Here is an 18468-nt window from a genome sequence, read left to right on the forward strand (position 1 = left end):
GCAAGTTCTAATTCTGAGCTTAGACATCGGCACTCTCAACGAAAAATAGTGAAGCATTAAAGATGAATGCTGGTCTTATTTGGGGTGCCTCACCATAATCAATTTAGGTCGATAATGCCTTAGTCATGCAATGCTCTATTAGAGATTCCAATCTAACAAGATTTCCACCTTAAGCCTTATTTTTATTGACAAACGTTTTAGGTTTTCAAAAATACTTTTTCGAAAAGGGTCTCTTTCAAAAATTTTGAAATTTGGCTTAAGGGCTTGGAATCTTCGTAATGGGTTATTATAATACAGCATAAAAAGATACCAACATTCCACACTTAGACGAACATTGTCCTTAATGTTCCTAGTGTATCCCACACTTAGGAGTTTTAGTTGAAGATTTGGGAGTATTTGTCTAGTGCTTTTATTGGGTGTTATCCCACACTTAGTGATAAGCTAGGATGTGGCGTAGTTTGAACCTTGAGCTAGTAGCAAAAAAAGAAAGAAATACCCCTAGCAGATGCGGCTAGCTTCCAATCCTTGCGTCTTTATCGGCTCATTTGTCATCCTTTATTCTTCTACTCTACTTTATTGTACGGGTTGCCTCTCGAGAAGCACTTTTGTTTAAGGTCGTTGGCTCGACCGTAGTGATGCTTCAAAAAGCAAACATTCATCGCTGATGGTTGTGATCTTGGTCTTCTCGAGGGAATGTGAGTCTTGGTAGATAAATCCTGAGAAAGTGTCGGACTAATAGTGGTAACAGATCCAGTACTTCTCTTGAAGATCTTCTGAAAGATAAGTAGTGCGCAATTTCGACTCTTGATAAGTCATGAAGTCCGATAAGAATATGATCCACGACTCTGCTGGTTGACCCATGAATGTCAATCATAGAAGCAGTGCTGGTGGTGATTATTTCTCTGACGGGATGCTCATTTCGGAGGTCTTCAAATAATGTCAGAAATTGTATCTTTAGAATCTCGAAGTCTTCGGAACGGTGATCTCCACAGTAGGAGTCTGTTGCTTTGTGTAAGATCATGTTTTCTCAGCAGAGTGGGACGCCGTCCAAAAGGGCGGGACTCCATCCCATATTGAAGGGCTGGACGCCGTCCAATATTCAGGACGCCGTCCAGAATAGCTGGCAGACCTGATTTTGTGTTTTTAGATATTTTGAAGTGGGCATTTTGGTAATTTCACTTGGGGAACGACTTAAAGGCCCAAGATCAGTTGGTGGAGCCTCATTCACTCCACTTTCAACTACCTTATCTTCTTCCATTAAAATCTAGAGAGAGAGTAAGATTCTAGTGTAAGAAAGCTCCATTTAAGGAAGAAGAAGCTTGTTTCGAGTTAGAGCTCGAGCATTAAAGTTGTTCATCTCCTCACGAGCTACGTTTTGATTGTGTTGGTAAGTCTTAACCTTGATTTCTTTACTTTAATTAGTTTAAGGGCTAGGGTTTGGGTTAGTATTGCACATAAAACCCTTTTGTTAGTGATTTGGGGGTTTGGGGTAAGTTTGGGTCATGAAGACCCAAATGATGATTAACCTAGGGTTTTAAAAGGTTAAATTGTGTAAATGGGTCTTAAAGGTTAAGTAAATCACTTAGTACACTTGTAGTTAATGTAAGTGGGTGTCATTTGGGTTGTGGGTGACCCAAATGGGTGTGTTGACCTTGAAATGGGTCAAATGGGTCTTTGATGACCTAAGTTGTCTTGCAAGTGTGAAAATGAGTTAACTTTGTGATTAAAAGTATATTAAGACCATAAATGGCTAGAGTTAGGGTTTTTGTTGAAGTTGACCCATTATTAGGGTTAAGGGTGCAAAATGGGTCGGAATTGCACCTTGGGTCAAAAGACTCTAGAATGTTGAATGACTCGGTTGACCAACTCGAGTTGTGATTGATTATGTGCTAAATGTAATAGGTACGTTACATTGAAGTTTCAAGCTCGGGTATCTTTCGCAAAAGACTCTAAGTGAGTGGAATAATTATATGCGTAGGTATATAGTGTATCTATTTGTGGTAGCGTGAAATGTGAAGTGTCGAGGTGCTAAGACACCACGTTTCACGTGATGAGTGAAGCATCGAGGTGTTAAGATGCCACTTGAGGTGAAGCATCGAGGTGTTAAGATGCCACCTAGGAGTGAAGTGTCGAGGTGTTAAGACGCCACTCCATAATAAAGGGTAAAGTGTCGAGGTGTTAAGACGCCACCCGAGGGTGAAGTATCGAGGTGTTAAGATGCCACCCGGGGGTTAGTTATACGAGGTGCTAAGTATACTAATGGATGTTGTGAACTCCAATGGCCTTTCGCGGGCGCCATTCCCTTGTACGATTGGTTATCATGGTTATTGTGTTGAGTTGTAAGCATATATTATATGGTTCGAGTTATATAAATATATATGCCTTGTTATGCTAGCTTGTGATATAGGAGGTTAATAGCCTCGTACTTGTGATGATAAGTCCTTTGAGTTGCTAGCATGTATGCGGTATTTGTGTAAGTGTGCAAGTAGGTATTTTATATATGTACGTGTATAACTATTGCATTTACTAAGCGTAAGCTTACCCTCTCGTTGTTTACCTTTTTAGGCTCCGGCGTGGACAAAGGCAAAGGTATTCGGTTGGATTAGTGGTCTCCCGCTTATTTTGATAGGGGATGATTTTTGGGTAGCTTTTGGAAGTTCGGCCAAGATTTGGGTAGTTTAACCCCAAACACCATGCTCTAGTGTCGTTTGGAAATTAAACTTGTACTGGTCGAAACTTGTATTTATGATTGAAATGCGTAAAACGGGTCGATGTGGGCCCGATGTTGTAAAACTTGTTTTGATGATGGAAACCTCTTATTTTATTATATTGTAATACGTTGTAAAAAGGTTTTCGTTTAAAAGTGTAGGGAAGCCGGATTTCCGCTTACGTGAGTTGGACCCGGGGGACAGCAGGTTCCAGGCAATCTGGACGCCGTCCAGATATGCTGGACGCCGTCCTGGTCTTAAGTGCTGGACGCCATCCAGAAATCTGGACGCCGTCCAGTTGTGCTACAGCAGCATTTTTTTTTTAGTATGTTTTTGGTGAATTGAAGTCGGGATGTTACAAGTGGTACCAGAGCATGGTCTAAGGGATTTAGGCGACTTGAGATAGGTGCCTAGACTTAGACTTTAATGTGTGTGCGCTTTATGCGGGACTTGTAGGACTTTGGGTCGGAACAGGAATTGTTAGTGCTAGGGTTTATGTGAATTAACCTTGCACTAATTGTTTTGTGTTGTTTTAGCAATCATCAAGCGAGATAGGCATTTTACTAGCAAGTTAATGCGACGTGCTCACGTAACAATGATTAGCTACCATTGTTACGGGTTCAAATCGTGTCAAACGAGTGATTACAATGATTGTTGAGCAAGATGGGATAGTGTAGTATATATGTATATGCATATGGGTTAAGTCCTTTCGTTTCGTTGTTTAACTTACTTCGTTTTATAGAATGAAGATGAGAAATGGACACGACACCAATGAAGGAAGTACGAGTGAGGACGTTGAACTCACGGTCAAGGTTGAGGCCATCTTTAAGAGGCTAAAGAAGGATTTTCTCGACGATGTTCGAAAGGTTTTCCAAGAGTCGGTTGATGGGCAAGTGACCGAAATGATAAATGAGCGAATGAATGCCGCGATCGAGGAGGCATTAGAAGCTAGAAACATTCGTCCTCGTGGTGAAGGAGGTGATGGTAACGGTGGGAATGGAAGGCGGGACTTCCATTTCAAAAATTTTAAGGATGCTCATGTAGTGACCCGAACTTTTCCATGTTTATATATATATTAAATGAAATTGTTATTTTACCTGATTAAGTGTTTCCAACATGTTAAGCAATCAAACTTGTTAAGACTTGATTAATGGAAATAGGTTTCATATAGACAAGTGACCACCCAAGTTGACCGTTGATTCACGAACGTTAAAACTTGTAAAAACTATATGATGACATATATATGGTTATATATATAGTTAACATGATATTATGATAAGTAAACATATCATTAAGTATATTAACAATGAACTACATATGTAAAAACAAGACTACTAACTTAATGATTTTGAAACGAGACATATATGTAACGATTATCGTTGTAACGACATTTAATGTATATATATCATATTAAGAGATATTTGTACATCATAATATCATGATAATATAATCTCTTTTGATATTATAAACATTGGGTTAACAACATTTAACAAGATCGTTAACCTAAAGGTTTCAAAACAACACTTACATGTAACGACTAACGATGACTTAACGACTCAGTTAAAATGTATATACATGTAGTGTTTTAATATGTATTCATACACTTTTGAAAGACTTCAAGACACTTATTAAAATACTTCTACTTAACAAAAATGCTTACAATTACATCCTCGTTCAGTTTCATCAACAATTCTACTCGTATGCACCCGTATTTGTACTCGTACAATACACAGCTTTTAGATGTATGTACTATTGGTATATACACTCCAATGATCAGCTCTTAGCAGCCCATGTGAGTCACCTAACATATGTGGGAACCATCATTTAGCAACTAGCATGAAATATCTCATAAAATTACAAAAATATGAGTAATCATTCATGACTTATTTACATGAAAACAAAATTACATATCCTTTATATCTAATCCATACACCAATGACCAAAAATACCTACAAACACTTTCATTTTTCAATTTCCTTCATCTAATTGATCTCTCTCAAGTTCTATCTTCAAGTTCTAAGTGTTCTTCATAAATTTCAAAAGTTCTAGTTTCATAAAATCAAGAATACTTCCAAGATTGCAAGTTTACTTCCAAGTTTTCTAAATCCATTCCAAGTAATCATCCAAGATCAAGAAACCTTTGTTACTTACAGTAGGTTATCTTTCTAATACAAGGTAATAATCATATTCAAACTTTAATTCAATTTCTATAACTATAACAATCTTATTTCGAGTGGAAATCTTACTTGAAATTGTTTTCGTGTCATGATTCTGCTTCAAGAACTTTCAAGCCATCCAAGGATCCTTTGAAGCTAGATCTATTTTTCTCATTTCCAGTAGGTTTATCCAAGGAACTTGAGGTAGTAATGATGTTCATAACATCATTCGATTCATACATAAAAAGCTATCTTATTCAACGTTATAAACTTGTAATCACTAGAACATAGTTTAGTTAATTCTAAACTTGTTCGCAAATAAAGTTAATCCTTCTAACTAGACTTTTAAAATCAACTAAACACATGTTCTATATCTATATGATATGCTAACTTAATGCTTTAAAACTCGAAAACACGATAAACACCAAAAAACTGGATATACGCCGTCGTAGTAAAACCGGGGGCTGTTTTGGTTGGGATAATTAAAAGCTAAGAAGAACTTTGATTTAAAAGCTATACTTCTGAAAAAATTATTTTTCTTATGAACATGAAACTATATCCAAAAATCATGGTTAAACTCAAAGTGAAAGTATGTTTTTCAAAATGGTCATCAAGATGTCGTTCTTTCGACGGAAATAACTACCTCTTTCAAAAACGACTTGTAACTTGTATTTCCAACTATAAACTTATACTTTTTCTATTTATATTCATAAATTTAAGTTCAATACGAAACCGTGGCCACTGGAATCACTCAAAACGGATTAGAAACGAAGAAATGGCGAGTAAAACAAGATTGATAAAAACTACTCATTTTACCTACGTGAAAGTTAGTAATAAATCTATTCCAACCATAACCTAATCAACTTATATTGTATATTATGTAATCTTGAGATACCATAGACACGTATACAATGTTTCGACCTATCATGTCGACCCATCTATATATATATTGCGGAACAACCATAGACACTCTATATGTGAATGTTGGAGTTAGCTATACAGGGTTGAGGTTGATTCCAAAATATATATATATAGTTTGAGTTGTGATCAATACTGAGATACGTATACACTGGGTCGTGGATTGATTCAAGATAATATTTATCGATTTATTTCTGTACATCTAACTGTGGACAACTAGTTGTAGGTTACTAACGAGGACAGCTGACTTAATAAACTTAAAACATCAAAATGTATTAAAAGTATTGTAAATATATTTTGAACATACTTTGATATATATGTATATATTGTTATAGGTTCGTGAATCAACCAATGGCCAAGTCTTACTTCCCGACGAAGTAAAAATCTGTGAAAGTGAGTTATAGTCCCACTTTTAAAATCTAATATTTTTGGGATGAGAATACATGCAGGTTTTATAAATGATTTACAAAATAGACACAAGTACGTGAAACTACATTCTATGGTTGAATTATCAAAATCGAATATGCCCCTTTTTATTAAGTCTGGTAATCTAAGAATTAGGGAACAGACACCCTAATTGACGCGAATCCTAAAGATAGATCTATTGGGCCTAACAAACCCCATCCAAAGTACCGGATGCTTTAGTACTTCGAAATTTATATCATATCCGAAGGGTGTCCCGGAATGATGGGGATATTCTTATATATGCATCTTGTTAATGTCAGTTACCAGGTGTTCACCATATGAATGATTTTATCTCTATGTATGGGATGTGTATTGAAATATGAAATCTTGTGGTCTATTGTTACGATTTGATATATATAGGTTAAACCTATAACTCACCAACATTTTTGTTGACGTTTAAAGCATGTTTATTCTCAGGTGAATACTAAGAGCTTCCGCTGTTGCATACTAAAATAAGGACAAGATTTGGAGTCCATGTTTGTATGATATTGTGTAAAAACTGTATTCAAGAAACTGATTTCGATGTAACATATTTGTATTGTAAACCATTATGTAATGGTCGTGTGTAAACAGGATATTTTAGATTATCATTATTTGATAATCTACGTAAAGCTTTTTAAACCTTTATTTATGAAATAAAGGTTATGGTTTGTTTTAAAAATGAATGCAGTCTTTGAAAAAACGTCTCATATAGAGGTCAAAACCTCGCAACGAAATCAATTAATATGGAACGTTTTTAATCAATAAGAACGGGAGATTTCAGTTGGTATCCGAGCGTTGGTCTTAGAGAACCAGAATTTTGCATTAGTGTGTCTTATTGAGTTTGTTAGGATGCATTAGTGAGTCTGGACTTCGACCATGTTTACTTGAAAAATGATTGCTTAACAAATTTTGTTGAAAACTATATATTTTTAACATGTGAATATTATGTGATATATTAATCTCTTAACGTATTTGATATTATGTGATAGATGTCTACCTCTAATACTAGTACCATTGACTCACCTAATAATAATGAAGAGTCAAATGTAATTTGGAATGATTCGTGGACTGATTCACAAGTTCCCGAAGAGGAACCGGAAGAAGAATCAGAACCGGAAAAAGAATCGGAACCGGAGGAGGAGGAACCGGAAGAAGAAATAGAACCGGTGGGGGAAATAATAAAACGGTTAAGTAAAAGAAAATCCTCAACCAACCGACCAAGGTTAATTATGGTCAACGGTGTTTCCTCCAAGGAAGCAAAATATTGGGAGGATTACCAATTCTCCGATGAATCGGATCCCGACGAGGATTCCGATGATGTTATAGAAATTACCCCAACTGAATTTAAAAAGGCAAAAGAGAACAATAAGGGAAAAGGCATAAAAATAGAGAAATCTGATTCCAACCCCGATGAACTTTATATGTATAGTCAACACCAGTATTTCTTAAGTTGTAACAATAACCCGGGAACCTCTAAACCACCAGGTTTTTCTAGAACAATGTGGAAAACGACAGCTCGTATTAGGGGAACATCATATATCCCTAAAAACTTAGCAAAAAGAACCAAGTTCGAAAAAGAAGAAACGAGTGAGTCGGAATAAGATAGTTGTATTTGTGCGGTGTAATATATGTAATATAGTGTGCTTATGCTTTATGATATATGTAAAAATTGCTTGTATTAATAAGTATTTTTTTTATGAATCTAACTCTTGTCTATTTTACAGTATAAAAACACAAAATGGATAGACAACCCAATATTTTAGAAGACTTACCCGGAGACATGTGTAGTGACCCGAACTTTTCCATGTTTATATATATTAATTGAGATTGATATTTACATGATTAAATGTTTCCAACATGTTAAGCAATCAAACTTGTTAAGACTTGATTAATTGAAATATGTTTCATATAGACAATTGACCACCCAAGTTGACCGGTGATTCACGAACGTTAAAACTTGTAAAAACTATATGATGACATATATATGGATATATATATAGTTAACATGATACTATGATAAGTAAACATATCATTAAGTATATTAACAATGAACTACATATGTAAAAACAAGACTACTAACTTAATGATTTTTAAACGAGACATATATGTAACGATTATCGTTGTAAAGACATTTAATGTATATATATCATATTAAGAGATATTCATACATGATAATATCATGATAATATAATAATTTAAAATCTCATTTGATATTATAAACATTGGGTTAACAACATTTAACAAGATCGTTAACCTAAAGGTTTCAAAACAACACTTACATGTAACGACTAACGATGACTTAACGACTCAGTTAAAATGTATATACATGTAGTGTTTTAATATGTATTTATACACTTTTTAAAGACTTCAATACACTTATAAAAATACTTCTACTTAACAAAAATGCTTACAATTACATCCTCGTTCAGTTTCATCAACAATTCTACTCGTATGCACCCGTATTCGTACTTGTATAATACACAGCTTTTAGATGTATGTACTATTGGTATATACACTCCAATGATCAGCTCTTAGCAGCCCATGTGAGTCACCTAACACATGTAGGAACCATCATTTGGCAACTAGCATGAAATATCGCATAAAATTACAAAAATATGAGTAATCATTCATGACTTATTTACATGAAAACAAAATTACATATCCTTTATATCTAATCCATACACCAACGACCAAAAACACCTACAAACACTTTCATTCTTCAATTTTCTTCATCTAATTGATCTCTCTCAAGTTCTATCTTCAAGTTCTAAGTGTTCTTCATATATTCTACAAGTTCTAGTTACATAAAATCAAGAATACTTTCAAGTTTGCTAGCTCGCTTCAAATCTTGTAAGGTGATCATCTAACCTCAAGAAATCTTTGTTTATTACAGTAGGTTATCATTCTAATACAAGGTAATAATCATATTCAAACTTTGGTTCAATTTCTATAACTATAACAATCTTATTTCAAGTGATGATCTTACTTGAACTTGTTTTCGTGTCATGATTCTGCTTCAAGAACTTCGAGCCATCCAAGGATCCGTTGAAGCTAGATCCATTTTTCTCTTTTCCAGTAGGTTTATCCAAGGAACTTAAGGTAGTAATGATGTTCATAACATCATTCGATTCATACATATAAAGCTATCTTATTCGAAGGTTTAAACTTGTAATCACTAGAACATAGTTTAGTTAATTCTAAACTTGTTCGCAAACAAAAGTTAATCCTTCTAACTTGACTTTTAAAATCAACTAAACACATGTTCTATATCTATATGATATGCTAACTTAATGATTTAAAACCTGGAAACACGAAAAACACCGTAAAATCGGATTTACGCCGTCGTAGTAACACCGCGGGCTGTTTTGGGTTAGTTAATTAAAAACTATGATAAACTTTGATTTAAAAGTTGTTATTCTGAGAAAATGATTTTTATTATGAACATGAAACTATATCCAAAAATTATGGTTAAACTCAAAGTGGAAGTATGTTTTCTAAAATGGTCATCTAGACGTCGTTCTTTCGACTGAAATGACTACCTTTACAAAAACGACTTGTAACTTATTTTTCTGACTATAAACCTATACTTTTTATATTTAGATTCATAAAATAGAGTTAAATATGAAACCATAGCAATTTGATTCACTCAAAACGGATTTAAAATGAAGAAGTTATGGGTAAAACAAGATTGTATAATTTTTCTCATTTTAGCTACGTGAAAATTGGTAACAAATCTATTCCAACCATAACTTAATCAACTTGTATTGTATATTATGTAATCTTGAGATACCATAGACACGTATACAATGTTTCGACCTATCATGTCGACACATCTATATATATTTCGGAACAACCATAGACACTCTATATGTGAATGTTGGAGTTAGCTATACAGGGTTGAGGTTGATTCCAAAATATATATAGTTTGAGTTGTGATCAATACTGAGATACGTATACACTAGGTCGTGGATTGATTCAAGATAATATTTATCGATTTATTTCTGTACATCTAACTGTGGACAACTAGTTGTAGGTTACTAACGAGGACAGCTGACTTAATAAACTTAAAACATCAAAATATATTAAAAGTGTTGTAAATATATTTTGAACATACTTTGATATATATGTATATATTGTTATAGGTTCGTGAATCAACCAGTGGCCAAGTCTTACTTCCCGACGAAGTAAAAAATCTGTGAAAGTGAGTTATAGTCCCACTTTTAAAATCTAATATTTTTGGGATGAGAATACATGCAGGTTTTATAAATGATTTACAAAATAGACACAAGTACGTGAAACTACATTCTATGGTTGAATTATCGAAATCGAATATGCCCCTTTTTATTAAGTCTGGCAATCTAAGAATTAGGGAACAGACACCCTAATTGACGCGAATCCTAAAGATAGATCTATTGGGCCTAACAAACCCCATCCAAAGTACCGGATGCTTTAGTACTTCGAAATTTATATCATATCCGAAGGGTGTTCCGGAATGATGGGGATATTCTTATATATGCATCTTGTTAATGTCGGTTACCAGGTGTTCACCATATGAATGATTTTTATCTCTATGTATGGGATGTGTATTGAAATATGAAATCTTGTGGTCTATTATTATGATTTGATATACATAGGTTAAACCTATAACTCACCAACATTTTTATTGACGTTTTAAGCATGTTTATTCTCAGGTGATTATTAAGAGCTTACGCTGTCGCATACTTAAATAAGGACGAGATTTGGAGTCCATGCTTGTATGATATTGTGTAAAAAATGCATTCAAGAAACTTATTTTGTTGTAACATATTTGTATTGTAAACCATTATGTAATGGGCGTGTGTAAACAGGATATTTTTATCATTATTGGATATTTTCACTTTGAGTTTAACCATGATTTTTTTTTATTGGATATTTTCACTTTGAGCCATCCAAGGATCCGTTTCGAATTATTGGATATTATAGATTATCATTACAGTAGGTTATCATTCTAATACAAGGTAATAATCATATTCAAACTTTGGTTCAATTTCTATAACTATAACAATCTTATTTCAAGTGATGATCTTACTTGAACTTGTTTTCGTGTCATGATTCTGCTTCAAGAACTTCGAGCCATCCAAGGATCCGTTGAAGCTAGATCCATTTTTCTCTTTTCAAATAGGTTTATCCAAGGAACTTAAGGTAGTAATGATGTTCATAACATCATTCGATTCATACATATAAAGCTATCTTATTCGAAGGTTTAAACTTGTAATCACTAGAACATAGTTTAGTTAATTCTAAACTTGTTCGCAAACAAAAGTTAATCCTTCTAACTTGACTTTTAAAATCAACTAAACACATGTTCTATATCTATATGATATGCTAACTTAATGATTTAAAACCTGGAAACACGAAAAACACCGTAAAATCGGATTTACGCCGTCGTAGTAACACCGCGGGCAGTTTTGGGTTAATTAATTAAAAACTATGATAAACTTTGATTTAAAAGTTGTTATTCTGAGAAAATGATTTTTATTATGAACATGAAACTATATCCAAAAATTATGGTTAAACTCAAAGTGGAAGTATGTTTTCTAAAATGGTCATCTAGACGTCGTTCTTTCGACTGAAATGACTACCTTTAAAAAAACGACTTGTAACTTATTTTTCTGACTATAAACCTATACTTTTTCTATTTATATTCATAAAATAGAGTTCAATATGAAACCATAGCAATTTGATTCACTCAAAACGGATTTAAAATGAAGAAGTTATGGGTAAAACAAGATTGTATAATTTTTCTCATTTTAGCTACGTGAAAATTGGTAACAAATCTATTCCAACCATAACTTAATCAACTTGTATTGTATATTATGTAATCTTGAGATACCATAGACACGTATACAATGTTTCAACCTATCATGTCAACACATCTATATATATTTCGGAACAACCATAGACACTCTATATGTGAATGTTGGAGTTAGCTATACAGGGTTGAGGTTGATTCCAAAATATATATAGTTTGAGTTGTGATCAATACTGAGATACGTATACACTGGGTCGTGGATTGATTCAAGATAATATTTATCGATTTATTTCTGTACATCTAACTGTGGACAACTAGTTGTAGGTTACTAACGAGGACAGCTGACTTAATAAACTTAAAACATCAAAATATATTAAAAGTGTTGTAAATATATTTTGAACATACTTTGATATATATGTATATATTGTTATAGGTTCGTGAATCAACCAGTGGCCAAGTCTTACTTCCCGACGAAGTAAAAAATCTGTGAAAGTGAGTTATAGTCCCACTTTTAAAATCTAATATTTTTGGGATGAGAATACATGCAGGTTTTATAAATGATTTACAAAATAGACACAAGTACGTGAAACTACATTCTATGGTTGAATTATCGAAATCGAATATGCCCCTTTTTATTAAGTCTGGCAATCTAAGAATTAGGGAACAGACACCCTAATTGACGCGAATCCTAAATATAGATCTATTGGGCCTAACAAACCCCATCCAAAGTACCGGATGCTTTAGTACTTCGAAATTTATATCATATCCGAAGGGTGTTCCGGAATGATGGGGATATTCTTATATATGCATCTTGTTAATGTCGGTTACCAGGTGTTCACCATATGAATGATTTTTATCTCTATGTATGGGATGTGTATTGAAATATGAAATCTTGTGGTCTATTATTATGATTTGATATATATAGGTTAAACCTATAACTCACCAACATTTTTATTGACGTTTTAAGCATGTTTATTCTCAGGTGATTATTAAGAGCTTCCGCTGTCGCATACTTAAATAAGGACGAGATTTGGAGTCCATGCTTGTATGATATTGTGTAAAAACTGCATTCAAGAAACTTATTTTGTTGTAACATATTTGTATTGTAAACCATTATGTAATGGTCGTGTGTAAACAGGATATTTTAGATTATCATTATTTGATAATTTACGTAAAGCTTTTTAAAACCTTTATCTATGAAATAAAGGTTATGGTTTGTTTTAAAAATGAATGCAGTCTTTGAAAAACGTCTCATATAGAGGTCAAAACCTCGCAACGAAATCAATTAATATGGAATGTTTTTAATCAATAAGAACGGGACATTTCAGTTGGTATCCGAGAGTTGGTCTTAGAGAACCAGAATTTTGCATTAGTATGTCTTATCGAGTTTGTTAGGATGCATTAGTGAGTCTGGACTTCGACCGTGTTTACTTGAAAAATGATTGCTTAACAAATTTTGTTGGAAACTATATATTTTTAACATGTGAATATTATGTGATATATTAATCTCTTAACGCGTTTGATATTATGTGATAGATGTCTACCTCTAGAACAAGTCCCATTGACTCACCTAATAATAATGAAGAGTCAAATGTAAATTGGAATGATTCGTGGACTGATTCACAAGTTCCCGAAGAGGAACCGGAAGAAGAGTCGGAACCGGAAGAAGAATCGGAACCGGAAGAAGAATCGGAACCGGATGAAGAAATTGTACCGGTGGGGGAAATAATAAAACGGTTAAGTAAAAGAAAATCCTCAACCAACCGACCAAGGTTAATTATGGTCAATGGTGTTTCCGCCAAGGAAGCAAAATATTGGGAGGATTACCAATTCTCCGATGAATCGGATTCCGACGAGAATTCCGATGATGTTATAGAAATTACCCCAACTGAATTTAAAAAGGCAAAAGAAAATAATAAGGGAAAGGGTATAAAAATAGAGAAATCTAATTCCAACCCCGATGAACTTTATATGTATCGTCAACCCCCGAAGTCCTTAAGTTGTAACAATGACCCGGGACCCTCTAAACCACCAGGTTTTTCTAAACCAATGTGGAAAACGACGGCTCGTATTAGGGGAACATCATATATCCCTAGAAACTTGGCAAAACGAACCAAAACCAAAGAAGAAGAGACAAGTGAGTCGGAATAAGATAGTTGTATTCGTGTGGTGTAATATATGTAATATAGTGTGCTTATGCTTTATGATAAATGTAAAAATTGCTTGTATTAATAAGTATTTTTTTTATGAATCTAACTCTTGTCTATTTTACAGTATAAAAACACAAAATGGATAGACAACCCAATATTTTAAGAGACCTACCCGGAGACATGATTGATGAAATCTTGTCTAGAGTCGGTCAGAATTCTTCAGCACAACTATTTAAGGCGAGATCAATTTGTAAGACATTCGAAGAACGTTCCAAGAATGCCTTGGTTTATAAAAGGCTTTCGTTCGAAAGATGGGGGATATCACATTGGGAAATCCATAAGTTACGATGTGTTTACTTTGACGCATATATTGCGGGGAACCCAAATGCTATTTTACGCAATGGGTTAAGAAATTATTTTGACTCAATATATACGAATATTGGACTTCGTGATTTAGAAAAAGCGGCTAACATGCAACATAAAGAAGCATGTTATGCTTACGGATTAGTAATGTTCGCTTCTCACCAAAGTGAGAACAAGAACATCGGGCTACAACTATTAAACAAAACGTTTCCACAAGTGACGGAGTCGGTAATTGGGGTAAGAAATGAGGTTTTTAGATTGTTACGGGACTGTTGGACATTACGTAACCCTTGTCCCTTTGACGACGTTACAACACGCTGTCTTATCAACGGCCATAACGGTTATGTTCCACAAGACCAAGGATGGGAAGTAATCCTAGTAAAACCAGAATGCATGACTTGTTTCTGGACGTATGAATTACGTGTCTTTATTGCCTTTGCTGAACGACTTGTGTACTAGCTAGAATTATCTTCACAACCATCTTGTATCAAATTTATTGTGTGCTATATTTCATGCTATATGTAAAATAAGCGGTATTGTAAGTTTGTAAAATATTGTGTAAAAGTTTGAACGCGAAATATTATTATAATCAGTTTTTCATATAGAATTGTAGTAGTTGAATTGTATATTAGCTACTAAGTATGAACTTAACGGGTAGGTACTACCCGAATTTAAACTTATAAAACGCTAATATGAAGAAAAAGCTTTTATAAATGAGTTCATATTATGCTACGAAATACTATTAACTACTCTTAATATTCTGTATGATTAACTTGTTCCATTTGACTATTTTGAAGGAAATGGCACCGACTACTCGACACACCGTGAATATGAATGAAGAGGAATTCCATACTTTTCTAGCTTCAAACATAGCTGCAGTACAGGCTGCGCTACATACCAACAATAACCTTGGATCTAGCAGTACAGGAAATCGTGTAGGATGCACCTACAAAGAATTCACTGCCTGCAAACCTTTGGAATTTGATGGAACCGAAGGACCGATCGGATTGAAACGGTGGACCGAGAAGGTGTTTGCCATAAGTAAGTGTACTGAAGAGGACAAAGTGAAGTACGCTACGCATACCTTCACAGGTTCTGCGTTAACATGGTGGAATACCTATCTAGAGCAAGTGGGACGAGACGATGCGTACGCACTACCGTGGTCAGCATTTAAGCACTTGATGAACGAGAAGTACCGTCCCAGAACCGAGGTCAATAAGCTCAAGACAGAACTTAGAGGGTTACGAACCCAAGGATTTGATATTACCACGTACGAAAGACGATTCACAGAATTGTGCCTATTGTGTCCGGGAGCATTCGAAGATGAGGAAGAGAAGATCGACGCGTTTGTGAAAGGATTACCGGAAAGAATCCAAGAAGATATAAGTTCACACTAGCCCGCCTCCATACAACAGGCATGTAGAATGGCTCACAAACTAGTGAACCAGATTGAAGAAAGAATTAATGAACAGACTGCTGAAGAGGCCAATGTGAAGCAAGTCAAAAGAAAGTCGGAGGAAAACGGTGATAAGAATCACCAATACAACAACAACAGCAATTACAACAATAATCGCAACAATTATCCCAACAATCGCAACATCAATCGCAACTACAAAAAACGGCCCAACAACAACAACAACAACAACAACAGCAACTACAACAATCATCCCAACAACAATAATAACCGCAACAACAACAACAATCAGAAGCAGCTATGCCAAAGGTGTGAAAAGTATCACTCGGGGTTCTGCACCAAATTTTGCAACAAGTGTAAAAGAAATGGTCATAGCGCGGCGAAGTGTGAGGTCTACGGACCAGGGGTTAACAGAACGAAAGGAACAAATGGTGTCGGAACGAGTAATGGCGGAGCAAGTAGTGTCGGAGCAAGTTATGCCAATGTAGTTTGTTATAAATGTGGAAAACCGGGTCACATTATTAGAAATTGCCCGAACCAGGAGAACACGAATGGACAAGACCGCGGAAGAGTTTTCAATATTAATGCGGCAGAGGCACAGGAACACCCGGAGCTTGTTACGGGTACGTTTCTTATTGACAATAAATCTGCTTACGTTTTATTTGATTCAGGTGCGGATAGAAGCTATATGAGTAGAGATTTTTGTGCTAAATTAAGTTGTCCATTGACGCCGTTGGATAGTAAATTTTTACTCGAATTAGCAAACGGTAAATTAATTTTAGCAGATAATATATGCCGGAATCGAGAAATTAAACTGGGTAGCGAAATATTTAAGATTGATTTGATACCAGTAGAGTTAGGGAGTTTTGATGTAATAGTTGGCATGGACTGGCTGAAGAAGGTGAAAGCAGAGATCGTATGTTATAAAAATGCAATTCGTATTGTACGAGAAGAAGGAGAACCCTTAATGGTGTACGGAGAAAAGGGCAACATGAAGCTACATCTTATTAGTAATTTGAAGGCACAAAAACTAATAAGAAAAGGTTGCTATGCTGTTCTAGCACACGTCGAGAAAGTACAAACTGAAGAAAAGAGCATCAATGATGTTCCCATTGCAAAAGAATTTCCCGATGTATTTCCGAAAGAATTACCGGGATTACCCCCACATCGATCCGTTGAATTTCAAATAGATCTTGTACCAGGAGCTGCACCAATAGCTCGTGCTCCTTACAGACTCGCACCCAGCGAGATGAAAGAACTGCAAAGCCAATTACAAGAACTTTTAGAGCGTAGTTTCATTCAACCAAGCACATCACTGTGGGGAGCTCCTGTTTTGTTTGTCAAGAAGAAAGATGGTACATTCAGGTTGTGTATCAACTACCGAGAGTTGAACAAACTTACCATCAAGAACCGCTACCCACTACCGAGAATCGACGACTTATTTGATCAACTACAAGGCTCGTCTGTTTATTCAAAGATTGACTTACGTTCCGGGTATCATCAAATGCGGGTGAAAGAAGATGATATTCCAAAGACTGCTTTCAGAACACGTTACGGTCATTACGAGTTTATGGTCATGCCGTTTGGTTTAACTAATGCACCAGCTGTGTTCATGGACCTTATGAACTGAGTGTGTGGACCATACCTTGACAAGTTTGTCATTGTTTTCATTGATAACATACTTATTTACTCAAAGAATGACCAAGAACACGGTGAACATTTGAGAAAGGTGTTAGAAGTATTGAGGAAGGAAGAATTGTACGCTAAGTTTTCAAAGTGTGCATTTTGGTTGGAAGAAGTTCAATTCCTCAGTCACATAGTGAACAAAGAAGGTATTAAGGTGGATCCGGCAAAGATAGAAACTGTTGAAAAGTGGGAAACCCCAAAAACTCCGAAACACATACGCCAGTTTTTAGGACTAGCTGGTTACTACAGAAGGTTCATCCAAGACTTTTCCAGAATAGCAAAACCCTTGACTACATTAACGCATAAAGGGAAGAAATTTGAATGGAATGATGAACAAGAGAAAGCGTTTCAGTTATTGAAGAAAAAGCTAACTACGGCACCTATATTGTCATTGCCTGAAGGGAATGATGATTTTGTGATTTAATGTGACGCATCAAAGCAAGGTCTCGGTTGTGTATTAATGCAACGAACGAAGGTGATTGCTTATGCGTCTAGACAATTGAAGATTCACGAACAAAATTATACGACACATGATTTGGAATTAGGCGCGGTTGTTTTTGCATTAAAGACTTGGAGGCACTACTTATATGGGGTCAAAAGTATTATATATACCGACCACAAAAGTCTTCAACACATATTTAATTAGAAATAACTGAATATGAGGCAGCGTAGGTGGATTGAATTATTGAATGATTACGACTTTGAGATTCGTTACCACCCGGGGAAGGCAAACGTGGTAGCCGATGCCTTGAGCAGGAAGGACAGAGAACCCATTCGAGTAAAATCTATGAATATAATGATTCATAATAACCTTACTACTCAAATAACATGAGAT

This window comes from Rutidosis leptorrhynchoides, chromosome 8 (assembly GCF_046630445.1).
Source record: "Rutidosis leptorrhynchoides isolate AG116_Rl617_1_P2 chromosome 8, CSIRO_AGI_Rlap_v1, whole genome shotgun sequence".
Taxonomy (NCBI): Eukaryota; Viridiplantae; Streptophyta; class Magnoliopsida; order Asterales; family Asteraceae; genus Rutidosis; species Rutidosis leptorrhynchoides.